This window comes from Haemaphysalis longicornis, unplaced genomic scaffold (genome assembly GCF_048455015.1).
Source record: "Haemaphysalis longicornis isolate Haplotype H1 unplaced genomic scaffold, Haemaphysalis longicornis Haplotype H1 scaffold_6, whole genome shotgun sequence".
NCBI classification, from domain to species: domain Eukaryota; kingdom Metazoa; phylum Arthropoda; class Arachnida; order Ixodida; family Ixodidae; genus Haemaphysalis; species Haemaphysalis longicornis.
Genome location: NW_027526407.1, coordinates 9,852,891 through 9,865,780, shown reverse-complemented (window position 1 = coordinate 9,865,780; position 12,890 = coordinate 9,852,891). Strand labels below are relative to the sequence as shown.

The window sequence follows — 12,890 nt, the reverse complement described above, 5'->3', positions numbered from 1 at the left end:
GCTGTCAAGCTTTCAAGCAGTGTTGGGGATACGTGCCGCAATTTGGGGGTATCTGCTACGTTTTATCGCTATCTATAGATTTTGATGACTCTGCCATAAATTTTTTCTAGAATCGCTATGACCACAACAGTACTAAATGGGAATAAAGATCTTCCCTCAATCAGACAAATCCATTACCTCTTGTGTGTATTTTGTGAAGTGCATAAGTGTTTCCAAAAAAAACAGTAACGCTATAGCCCGCAGACCGTGGCTTTGTTTGCATTATGTTTTACGAGCACGTGCATGTAGCTCAAACCCATGTCGCTTACGAAATATTTCAAAAAATGTGCTGCATCTGGCATAAAAATCTATTCTTTACATTTGCACGTGATACAGTGGGCCGGTTTCTTGTATAGGGGCCTGGCCACACAATTTGTCAATAATATAGCTGTTCGGGGAACAAAATAATAAAATGGCCATTTTCGCGCACGTGAGATTACGTTTACCCTATCAATTAAAGAGTGATTGAGAAGACAATTTCGGTACATTAGATGGTTTTTGGAGTATACATCGTCTGGTGAGAGTCACCGTATTTGGTTTGTGTATCGGGCACACCGAAAAAGGAGTATTGTTTCTCGTGCACTGGAGAGGCGAAAAAGGCGCCTGATTTAACGAACCAGAACACAAGTAGAAAACATATAGTTGCATCGACTTTTCTCCTCAGGAAGTGCGGTGACGTGATTAACCAGATACAACCCAAAGTCATTATCACGTATTACTGATAATGAATCTTTTACGTTCCAAGATGTTTTATTGCGGGTTTTAAACATGAAAATAAAATTTTCAGAATAAATGCCTCGCACAAATTGTGTTTTTGTCTTCGTAGTTATTGTTGTTGTAATGGCCAAAAAATTGTGATATCACCATGATGTCTCACTTTCTCAGATTTGATGACGTCTTAAGTTATCCAATATGCCTTATGTAAACGTTTCAACAGGCGTTTTGCAGATACCATCATATGTTTGCTTTGCTGAGCTTGTTCAAATAAATGCAGAAGATTGCAGAATATATTTACAGAAATATTTGAGTTGCAAACGCTGTTGAATAACCAACCGCTTAAATGTTCTAATGCTAAAAAACCTGTAATTTATTCGCCACAGATACGCATTGTTTCCAGTTATTTCTAGCCATGAAATTGAAATGGAGGGTATTGTAGGTTCCGTCCCGTTATTAACAAGTGTCCTTCAATTCGTCCCCGATATCCTGCGGAATTACCATGAGCTTCAAGAAGACAAACGAACGTAGCAATATTTTCCTGCTGTATCATTGTAGGTTGTGGGTATGGCAAAGGTTATGGCCTACTCAGATCAGGCGGGATCGGGAGGGAGGGGGCAATTCTCAAGCTTCCTTTGACAGAGATGACCGCCACTTACCTCAGAACCCCAAAGATTACATGAAGTGAACAGTGTTCGCGGGCTGGTTTTAGCAAGGGTAGAACATTTATTTCAATGAAAATTCCACTCTCTCTCCGTGGATTAAAATGCAGCGAGGGAAAACGTTTTGCTCAGCAAATATGCAACATAGTGGGCATGAATAAATTAGGTTTGTATGTTCTTACTACGGTGGAGCAAAAAGTTAGGCGCATAAACTTTCACCGGAAATGGTGATTACGATTCTGATCTTTTACTTATTATGAAGCACATCTCCAAACCTTGCAACCCGTTTTATTTCATGGTTGTATTCAGATGCCTCCATAATTGGTTTTGGAGTGAACACCACTGTTTTGAAAACCACCATTTTATATTCTTCAAGGACCGTATGAAACATCTCTCTTTGTAACGTTGGAATTGCCATGCTACGCACAAACTCTGTTCCTGCAAACCTGTAAAATATAAAAAAACAGGGCAATCAAGAGAAAATGTTTTTTAGCAAATGCGTGAGAAAGCTGTGCCACAGAAAAAACACAAATTTGCGTTTCATTACTGCGCTGTTTTTAGGTATCAAGAAATTTGGAATGAAGATATGGTCCTAATCTTATCGCATGATCGAGGAAGTGTTGTTTCAGAAAGCATCCTGCTGTTCCCCTTTCCCCAATTCCTTCTTTTGCAATTCAGGGTAACAGATTCAGAAAAAAAAAGTTTCACCAAATGTCAGCTCTACGTAATACGCAGGTTTAAAGAGTGAATACGTGTTTTTCTAATTAAACCATTATTGGTAATTCTGAATTCATATTGAGTAAAATAAAATGTAAGCCTCCGCTATTCATTTCGTGAAATCGCCGCTCCGACTACGACATTTTTAGGCAGATACCGTGAAGATTCTGGTCATTCTGGTCTGGTCTGATCCCGCCAAGATTATTGTCATTATTTATGTTTTACAGAAACTGGATTTAGAGGACGAGTTAGTAAAAAAACTGATTTTGTTAACCCAACTATAAGAGTCAACATCAAATACTGAGACTTGTTCTTTCCGATTCAGCTAGAAAATCAGTAACGTCGGCCAAAATTCGTGATCGCTACTGTTACACTTAGGGAAGGATCAGTAATAAAACTGATACAGCGGATGACCGGGCGGCAAATGTGGGGGGGGGGAAGTTTTCCACACAAAAAATCAGTGGAAATACACGAATTTTTTACAATTATTGCGATATTCAGGTTAAGTGTAAGATTGGGGATAATGCTTACTGCAAGCGATCATTTCTCTGCTCTTGTCTCCCGTCTAACCCTATTTGAGGTGAGAATTGGCTGGCGGGTCAGCCATCAGATAGGAAGTAACACGAGTACGTGGGGATCTGACCAGCCTCATGCGGGCAAATAATATTGCCCGCGGGCTGCACGTTACCCACCGCTGATTTCGGGTATCCTGCACAAAAGGTGTTTTAGTTTCGTCTTTATCAAATTATACCCTTTTGAGTTGCACAAACTTGTAGGGAGGTGTGCCTTCACCCTGCACTCTATTAGTGCAAAGCTCACACTATCTCAACTGGAGAACGTTCACAAATAGGTGAACTATTTTTCGCGCCATTTTTTATCCGAGGGTGGCAATTGCAATATTTGTTATGTTCTCAGAATGGTTTTTATAGGCGTGCCTTTAATCTTAGCTGCAGTATATTTTATTGCGTTCGTTGCATTCATTTGAGCAGTTTCCATTTACGGGTTGCACACAATTTAGGAAAGTTACAAAAGACCCTCTACAAAAGACCCTTGTAAGTTTTAACCAACAGCGGGGCTACGTACCTGCATTAGTTTAGCCGCTATAGTGCGCTTGTTGAAATATATATATCTCGAATTTCGATAAACATATACAATAACTATATTTAATAAAACGCAGGTGCACCCCGGAAATGAGCTAGTGTCGTTTTTTTGCCCATACATCAATGAATCGCAAAGCATAAGCAAGGCCCAAGAAGTCAACACACGGGGAAGTTTCCTCAAAACGCACAAAAATCCCGATAATAAAATTTACCCAAGGTACCCACCTGCACAAATCACTTTTCAACTATGGAATCGCCGTACATATGAACAAAGCCGAACAGTAAATATTACCGGTACATTTTGCTAAGGTATTAATTGCAACTGTCTCCTCATCTTATAACAAGAATTGTTGGTGGAGTTACCCGGGAGGAGTTTTCTGCATCACACGGTGATCCGTCAGGTGCAACTTTGACAACATACTTCCCCTTTTTCTTTAAGGTTCCTTCCACGTAACAGCGGAATATGCAGTTCCGAAAATCTATAGCATTCTGTAAAGATTGAACATTTACACATATATACGTCTTGTTGTAAAAAAACACTTAAGTTAGTTTTACGCTGGTCTCGGAGAATAACTGAATCAACGTTTACCCCTAGTTTCGGCAATTATTTCTTAGTGCAGTAGAATATAACCAAACGGTTCTGAAAGGCATACTGTTAAAGTTTTCTAAAATTTTCAGATATTACGCCACATCAGAACAAGTTGTTCAGAATGTTCACAACTCTGTAAACATAGCGCCTTTTTGTTCTATCGACAACAAAACATTATGCTTGGTTCAGTTTCACTACGATAAGAAGGGCAGTGGTGGCTTCCTGGAACCCTTGACAGGTTAAAATAGTGGATAACGCTTAGTATAATAAAGACGCGGCAAATATATTAGGAACATAAAAACAATGAATAATTAAACAGTACAAATTATACAAGCCTTAGATTGGGAGACTGAAAAAAAGTTGTGGAAGTTAAGCCGTGGTGATGGTAAAGATGGCCTAATCATGCGTAAAGCACACTTTACAGTTATAAAATTGGTTAATTTGTTTATATAGAGGGATTTAAAAGGCACGAGCACTATATTTCAATTTAAATGGTACATTGTAATGTCATTTAACCCTAGTCATTTTGTCAGAAGGTACATGGTCTGGCAGTGAATCTCAAAATTGCTGCTATGTGAGAGACCCTAAAGAAATGTGTCTGTAATCGAGCGCAGGATATATTAGAGCCAAAGAAGGGAAGCAAGTTCAGTGGGTAACCACATAGCAATGAAGACAACCTGACATATTATTGCCATGTACCGATCGGCTGCAGAGACGGGAGAAAAGAAAGAATTATAAGGAGAGAGGAAACATTTGTTGGTAGTGTATTTTCCTCGAAATCCAAACACACGGTTGGTGCTTCACTGGTCTACGAGCCGTTAATTGTCGAGTGAGTATCTAAATGCTTGACGGCTGTTGTACGACGCCCAAGCACCACGTCACTTTGGGCAAGAACTTGCTGAATCCCGTGGCCCAGGTGGTCTCCACTGGTTATCAGTGCGCCCTGAGGTCATTTTCTAACCGACAACTTCATCAAGTTGCATCACATCTACACAACTACCATGTAGAGGTATTAGCTCGGCGGCTGTCCACGTTCCTCTAGCGGCAAAGTGGTCTACAACATCTATGCTGAACTTCCCAACACGCAAAGATTGCGGCAATATCAACTAGAATCAGCCACATTGGTACTATCAAATAGAATCAGCCATAGTCGTGTGTTGTGAAATTTGTTTCCGTATTGCCCTATTAATTCTCTTCTACTCATGGTTCGAATAACTGCTCATATACTGAACTCTGGTAAGATCAGATACATTATATTTATTTCCATCTTTTAAGTTTTTTTGTAAGAAAGCCGTTTCGCTATTTCGGAGACGTGCAACCTAGGTACACAGTCTTGATGTCCCCCGTGTGGTAGTGTGTAATTGTGAGAGTTGACAACGGATGACCGGGATTGAAAGAGATGAAATTGGCGGTTGCGGGATGAAGGGGAATCAGGTAACGGAAGCGGCTGATCCAAGTTTAAAACAAGCGGTAGATGTGTTACGAGGGAAGTACGACTGAAGACAAAGAGCTTTCAGACTCCGCAAGCGACCGTTACCAGTCCTTTCAAGCGGCCTCATTCTCATAAAACCCCCGAAAGCCGGAGCTCACCTTCACCCTCCAGTCAGAAGGTAGTGCTGCTACAAAGAAGCACCTTCAGAACAGCTGTAGCTGAATAGCTGACGCAGCAAAAGTGAAACACATGAAGACATCGTGACCCAACAACAGTCCCCATTCCTTCTCAGCGAGGTGAGACTAACAAGTTAACACTGTGAGAACATCTTTGTTTCTGTCATTGCTCTAACCAGTGTCATTCAATGCTTTCCTGGTAACGAAACGCCAACGTAGCGCTACGGGAGGAGCTTGCAATGTCGAAGAAGACACCACGGGGTGGTGCTGGGAGCACGGAGGGGACCGACGATACTAGGCTCCAACAAAATCCGGCTGCGCCGGGAGGTTGTTTTTGCTGTTTGAAATAGTTAGTCGATGTGACGCCTTTGGTCATATTGTAGAGACTGCTTTTGGCATGCCGCTACGATAGCAAGCTCTTAAACCCAGAGTACATCAATGCTGTAAATATAAATATTGAAGGACATTGAAGGACTCTGGTACAGTGATGAAGTCCGAAACGGCTTTGAGGTGCTGGGGTTAACTATTTTCAGTCTACAGACGATGACATTTGGTTGCAATTTAGGAGACAACAATTGGCGAATGTACACAATGGACACGAAAACACAACTTCCTAAAGGAATTTAGCTAAACCTCTTTAGGTCGCGAGGGTATTCCCACATCTCCACTTGATTGCTCTTCTTCGGTTAACTGATCGTCTTCTGCAGATCCACCCCATAAAACTACACACTCCAGTTTTATTACATTAAAACCACGCCCTCAGGGTAATGTCCTAAAAGAGTCTTAGGAGTAATTACTAACACACATTAGGCCACAGGCTGACCATTTCAAACAAAGTTTATACGCAAACACCCACTTGATCCACACTTCCACTCTAACTCAATCTCCAAGGTATTCATTTAAGCACAAGCACATCCCTAATAAAAACGAACCGATTCATAGCAACTCTGAGCGCTGGCCATCGACCCTCGGGCGTCCTCATTAAAGTAGCGTTCCTACGACGCGCGCCGTCATTATTCTCGGCGGCGACAAAATTGCTGCCTTTGTAAACACGGCGTCGGCATTTGAAAATGAGCCGTCCGTACCTCGTCACTTGTATTTTTTATTGTGGTGGCACTTAGCAGCGAAGAAAGTCGTGGTGCTATAAAGATTTTTTGCAAAAATTTTTTTCAAATCTCTTGCTCTATATCCCGCAATACGGGTTACAATTCACCTTTGCATTTTCCTAACTGGTGCTTTAAAAAGCAGGTACGAAAAACGAATACCGATTTCTCTGATCAGCTTTATTTTCGGTATCGCTTGCCCTCGATACCTGAATGCGCCGGTTCTTGTGGACACACACTCAGACAAATGTTACAAAAGGTAGTGTCGTATGGTTTCCGAAACCGCCATTTTTAGAAGCAGAAATCCTAGGCTTTTGTGCTTCTGATACAGTACTATGCGTGTCTACCAAAGAAGATGGCGTGCTTAGTGTAAAAAATTTCCCCACCTGAATACAAAATTGTTTAACGGTGGTATTCTCCTTCCTCGAGAAACTTGTAGTTCCCACAAGATCGGAGATAGCGAGAAGTTGCACATCCGGTCACCCTTCACACTTTACATATTAGGGGGAAATGTCATTTTCAGGTTCACTCTTAGGTGCGTTTTTTTTTGCGAGGAGTGAGTGGCACATAGCAAGGACATGCACCATGACAAAATGATTTAATTCCGCCGTAGCCAGAACAACTGCTGTTTCGTTTATTTGTGTTAACCTATGAGACTCTAGCAGGGCCCGCTTGTCTTATTCGATTACAAGTGGTGCTTTTGACCTTTTCTCCTTATGTCTGTAAGTGACACAACGTGAGCTTCCCGCCGTCACTACTATTATTTCAACTTAATCAACCCGTCCACCTGCTCCCACAGCTCACATCATTTGTCCCACCCACTCAAATTAAAAAAATTGCAATCTTGACATTTACGCCAATTAGCATTGTTATCAAGTGTAAAGAAAAAATAACCGAATAATCTCGTCCCAAAATATACCGGCGTTTCGAACGACTCTGATTGGTTAAGATCAGGCCTAAGACACTAAGCGTTCTTACCTTAACGTATGTTGCATTGCTGTAGTTGCTAAAGTAGTGCTTGCAAAATCTTGGTCCATCCAAAACTTCCCCAGGCAATTTGACACTTAATTCAGGCAGTGAAAGAGCCCTTGTGAATGTGCTCTGACGTAGGCAATCAGCCTGTGGTGTCCTGCATACAATTCGGTATTCACTTTGTTAACAAACACAAATCATTGTTTAATTTCTTGCTTGGTTTGTGCAGCTATTTCAGTTGTAGTGAACCAAGTAGTTCTGTACTTTTTTAGTCTCAAGCGTTCAGATTTAGGCCTCAGGAAGAAAACCAGCCAACTACAGGAAGGACAAGCACAATAAGCTTCTCCAATGATGATAGACTATAGGACATGAGAAGTGGAGAAAATTCAAAAAGAACACCTTAAGAAAAGACCCTAGTTGCACTAGGTTTGGAATCAGATGGTAACTTTTCTTTGCCAGGAAGCCTTCATACCAGCGAAAATGCGTGAATTTATAATATCTCTGGAACAACAGTGAACACTACATATATACCAGCTAGTTATTATCTATTCTCTGCAGACAATGTTACATTGCAAGGCAATTGAGAGGAAAGCGCCAATGTAACTTTGCTTCCCTGTGTTGCCTACACTCAAAAGTGTTGAAATGCACAACTAAAAATTATGCTTAGCTCACAGTGGTTTTTGCAGACATGGTGAAACTCAACGGTTTTACACATTGTTACCCAAAAGCTCAGTGTAGTTTTTGCAACACTTACTAGCAAAGACAGCTATCCACCCATACACACATCTAACTTGGTACCAATTGCAACAGGAATACGGTAGAGCGGCAAGCCTACAAGTGAACAAGAAAGTAACAGGCGAAGAACTATTTTGTAGTTATTCCAACCAATCCAGTTGATTTTGCCAACCACTTAAAAAGCGAAAAGTGTACAAAGTTATATCAAAACAAACTTTTGTGTTTGTGCCACCACTGGATTTATGTGTCACAGGCCACCTTGCCAAACACCATTGTGAGAGATTGAATAGTTTTTTGGCAAAGTTTACACAGTAGTGTTGTACAAGAAACGTCTTTTGCCATCGGTATGAAAAACATACCCAGCCGCTGTGATGCACGCTCACTATGACCTTGCAGCTTTGCTCATTAGATGACATTACGTTGCACTGCAGGTGATTTTTGGCGACCCTTTTTATTGACTCCATCATTCAGACAACTTAATTTGAGGTGACCATTTATTTGTTGCACAGAGAAAATCTCCCCTGAGTTGTTCTATACAAACTTTAAATGTTTTTCTTGCCGCAAGCACTGTTTAACCTGTCTATGCTTTAAATATACGTATTTTTTATTGGCACTAGTTGTTTTAGTTCAGGAAAATGCATTTCAGTTGGTTCTCGTAAAGATGAGTCCGCGCTAACCGACCTACACAACGCGCGGCAGTAGAGTACGCTGGATCTACGCGCGCGTGGAGGCTCCTACGTGGTTGATCTCCATCTCGGTTATCGTTGTTTGGCCTAAAGGCAGCGGAGTATGTCACAGTAGGTGTATGGCGATGGCCGACTGGGTAGATCTTCATAGTTTATGCGTACGTGCGTTACCCATGTTGCGGCGCAATTGACACGTGCCGTCACCAAACTGTTTCCACGTTCATTCTTTATCTTCCTTGCACATGACTCCAGCAATCCTTGTGCCAGCGTTTAGACTATCACCAACAATGTAAGTTTCAAGTATGCAACCAAACATGCCTATCTGCAATCATCCTCCTTTTCTCGCTGTTGTTGCTAAGACTCTGTAGAATATATTCGCCCCTCAGGCAACACCCCTACGAAACCTTGCTGTTACTTTGAGGTAACAATAAACCCATTTCCTAATAAATGTTTCGGAAGTGTATCCTCGACCATTTGAACGCACTCCCCAGCTTGATGTTAGAAGGTGACATTCCCGAATCGCAAAAAAAAATGTGTCGGGTGTATTGTTGTTTGCTGTTTATTCTTAGAATTTACATCTTTAGGCCCTACAGATTCTGAAAAGTTGGAGTTTGGTGTTTGCGTAAAGTATTTTAAACTATTTTTCATACAAAATTTTCATGGTTTAGTGCAGCAAGTTCCTCAAATTTCTGCAACAATCTTGCAGGAGGAAGAGTTGGAATTTTTGCGGCAACTTTTATTTCCAAGAAGCATGCATTAGTAGCAGACACTAGCGCTGACACTAGACACTAGACACTAGACACTCTCGCTGTCCTCGTTTAAAGCTCTGTTTCACAGTTTAATTATAAACCAACTAGCCCAAACCCAAACTTTATTAAGTAGCAGCCTTACTTGAGAAAAGACGCAACTTGTTCTATGGTGCACAGCGAGAACACCTCTTTTGTTCGAGGAATGGAAGTCATTATATAGCCGTCTCCTTTTGAGCATTTGGTCGCCTTGCCTTCACCGTCATGTATTGCTCCTAAACTAGAGAAGTTTAGAAAACAAGTTGACTTTTGAGAAAACATGAAACTGCAAGATGATAAAAAATGAAGCCTTTTGCAAGCGCAACCCATACCATAAAGTCAAAATGCTCAAGCAATTTGCTAGAATAATCAAACACTAGACATAAACTGAGCCTAGCTTTGGTAAATAATGAATTTGGGCGTATAAAAGTACCCGTGGCTTCTTGAGTTGTCCTGAACAGCAAACTGTTGAGAACTTCCACACCGCGTTTAATTATGATCATATAGAATTCTGAGCTGTGCTCTGTGTGTAGGCATTGTGATCACTTAACCTGATATCTCACCGCTTACGAAAATTCCACCGGAACCTAAATGACGATGATTATCTCTCCTTTCATTATTGGCTCCACGTCTCATATACATGAGTAAATTCCGCCAAAGCTTCCTAAGTCATGTTGGTTATAAAATATCATTTTTAAGAAAAGGCTAAGATAAATAAATTGCATAAATTCCAACTTCGGCAGTGTGTAGTTGATCAGGCAAAGGCCTTTTATTTCTGTAGGAAAAACTTTATTGGGTATTGCTATAAAGTCAAAGCTGAGAATGCTGCACCCATTCTATGCAATAGTATGTGTCTCTTGCGTCCCATATAGCTACAGCAGACGGCCTTGCGAACAGAAGCTTTCGTTTGAGGTTGCTATAGGCGCGCGTAATATGCTTAGCGAGAATCACAACTTTCATTCGCTAATACATACAAATAATTCTGCGTATTTTTAGTTTTATATATTTTAAGCCACTTTCTTTGTACGCGATTTAGCCAAAGCGGGCATTTTTATTGTACTGTAGAGAAATTTGACAGCAAACAAAGGTAATGAACGCAATTTTGTATGCGCTTAGACTAAACCCAATTACCCATGTTTTTCTTTCCGTTTCCAGCAGAACTAGAGGTACCCTGACGCACCCGACGCTTAGATCAAGACAGGTGATGCGGGAACACCGTGCCACAGAAGAAAAACAGGAGCTTATCAGCATATTGAACACCAGTTTTCTAGTACCAGCCCTTATAGTTGTCGAAAGCGGGCTATCGAGTGAAATGTGCGTAAAAGGCAAAGGAAGAAACACAAAACACAGATATAAATACGGTGTAGCCGACAAAAAAGAAGGCCAGGCTTTCACCTTTAGTCTCAAGTGCAGTACACAATACAGGGGTGTGGTGTATGTACGTGGGCAGAGATTGTGCAAACCTTCAGAAAGTTTGATTCACTATACTTCCTGATTAGCGGATGCAATGCCAGTATTTCTAAATTACTAAAAACCAGCGAACTGCTGAAAATGATCATTGGGTTTGGTTAGTGCTATCATCGGTTATAAATGAAAAAAATTACAGGCAAACAGTTTCACAAATAACTAGAGGCACATATTGTAATTTTAACAAAAAACGGCACAGAGGGACGGAACAGACGACAATAAAGTGACAAGCACGGAGCCAACTACCAACTAAATAAATGGATCAGCCGTGTTACAAGCACATAGAGACCACGTAAGTGCTTTCTAGTGTCTGGCTGGATACCCTCAATACCCTCATCGGTAGCAAGTCAAGCAAGTTACTGACTGTAGAGCGTGTAGGAGCATATTCTAAACGACTCAGTGACTACGGGAGCATGGTGGTAATCTGCTATATTCAAGGCATCTTGCACAAGGTAGAAAAGAATTGAAAACCATTCCCGAGTCCGAGATGTATCTTCTCCACGAAAAAGTATGGCAGCCTTTGGAAGAAGGTGACCTCGGAAAAGCGAAGCCGCAATGCTTGTAGCATTAGTCATCAGGCTTTTAATCGAGTGCACTACAGAGACTGTGCAGGAGAACCCATTGTCTTGCGGCAGCTAGTGTTTAGCACAAACTATTCGATGTGCCAATGAACGCTTGCTTGGGCATGCGATTGCGATCAAATTCGCCACTGGCAGCAGCCTTGCCGCGTGTGTTCCTTCATGTGTCCGAAGGGCCCTCGTGTAACATCTTGGTTCAGCCGAGTCATGTGCCTAAGCACTACGGTGAAAAAAGAACACCCGAAATTTATGAGGCATATTATGAGCCCGACAGCGGCCACATGAACTAGTAAATCACCAGTTGAGTTACCACCCTAGGATATAGCACATCTGCGATCATAAATTTCTTGTTTTTGCATTTCTCTTATTTTCTGTGCCCAATAAATTTGTTCAGTTATTCACGAACACTTGTATCCCTTTTTATAGTCATTTCCTCCACTTCTGTGGCTATTTTCGACATGATTGTGAACAAACTACCCCGTCTTCACATCCTAGTATGGCATACTATTATGAAACAGCTTAGCGACTTAGCGACAAAACACTCAATGCTGCTAGTGTTAAAGCACTGCTTACTGAAAGTTGTTGTAATTTTTGGAGCTATGAATTTCGCACACTTAAGGTTTATAATGCCGCTAAGATCAATAAGGAAAAAGGATAAAAAATTGAGAATTCAAGAAAGAACGAGTCTTTCATATATATTTTCAAAGCATAAAATTACATTTGAAATACACATGGGCTTGTTTTCATTTGCAGGATATTTTTGTCACCCGAGTACGCATTATCAGCAGACACCTTTTGTATAAAGCGTCAGCTTACAGATGTGCTATTTCGTGTGCCGCTGTTCTCACTCCTAGAAATGTCCGGGGGTTGTCTTCTCCCAGAGCGACTTTGTTCCCTGTGCAAACGCCTTCTCGGAATGCGATACCTAAGAAAAGTTTGGAAAATAAACAAAGTAAATATTATAAGAAAAGAAATTTTTATCAATGCCGAATGAAACGGCCTTAGCAATCCTGAAGCAGCGTAAATAGAGAAAATATTGATGGTTCTGTTATGAAGACAAATGCTGCAACATTATTTGTGAATACAAGATGGCATATATATATATTTATATATATATATATGTAAATATATAAAT

General features: G+C 40.9%; 1 long non-coding RNA gene across 1 annotated transcript; it reads right to left on the bottom strand.

The window, feature by feature from the left end:
- Positions 1 to 7,526: 7,526 nt before the first annotated feature.
- Positions 7,527 to 12,672, bottom strand: LOC144141455 (uncharacterized). Its single transcript, XR_013316610.1, has 3 exons — positions 12,572 to 12,672; positions 9,817 to 9,951; positions 7,527 to 7,661 (listed from the first exon to the last, which is right to left on the bottom strand). It is a non-coding gene; the product is annotated as an uncharacterized LOC144141455 (long non-coding RNA).
- Between the last annotated feature and the right edge of the window lie 218 nt (positions 12,673 to 12,890).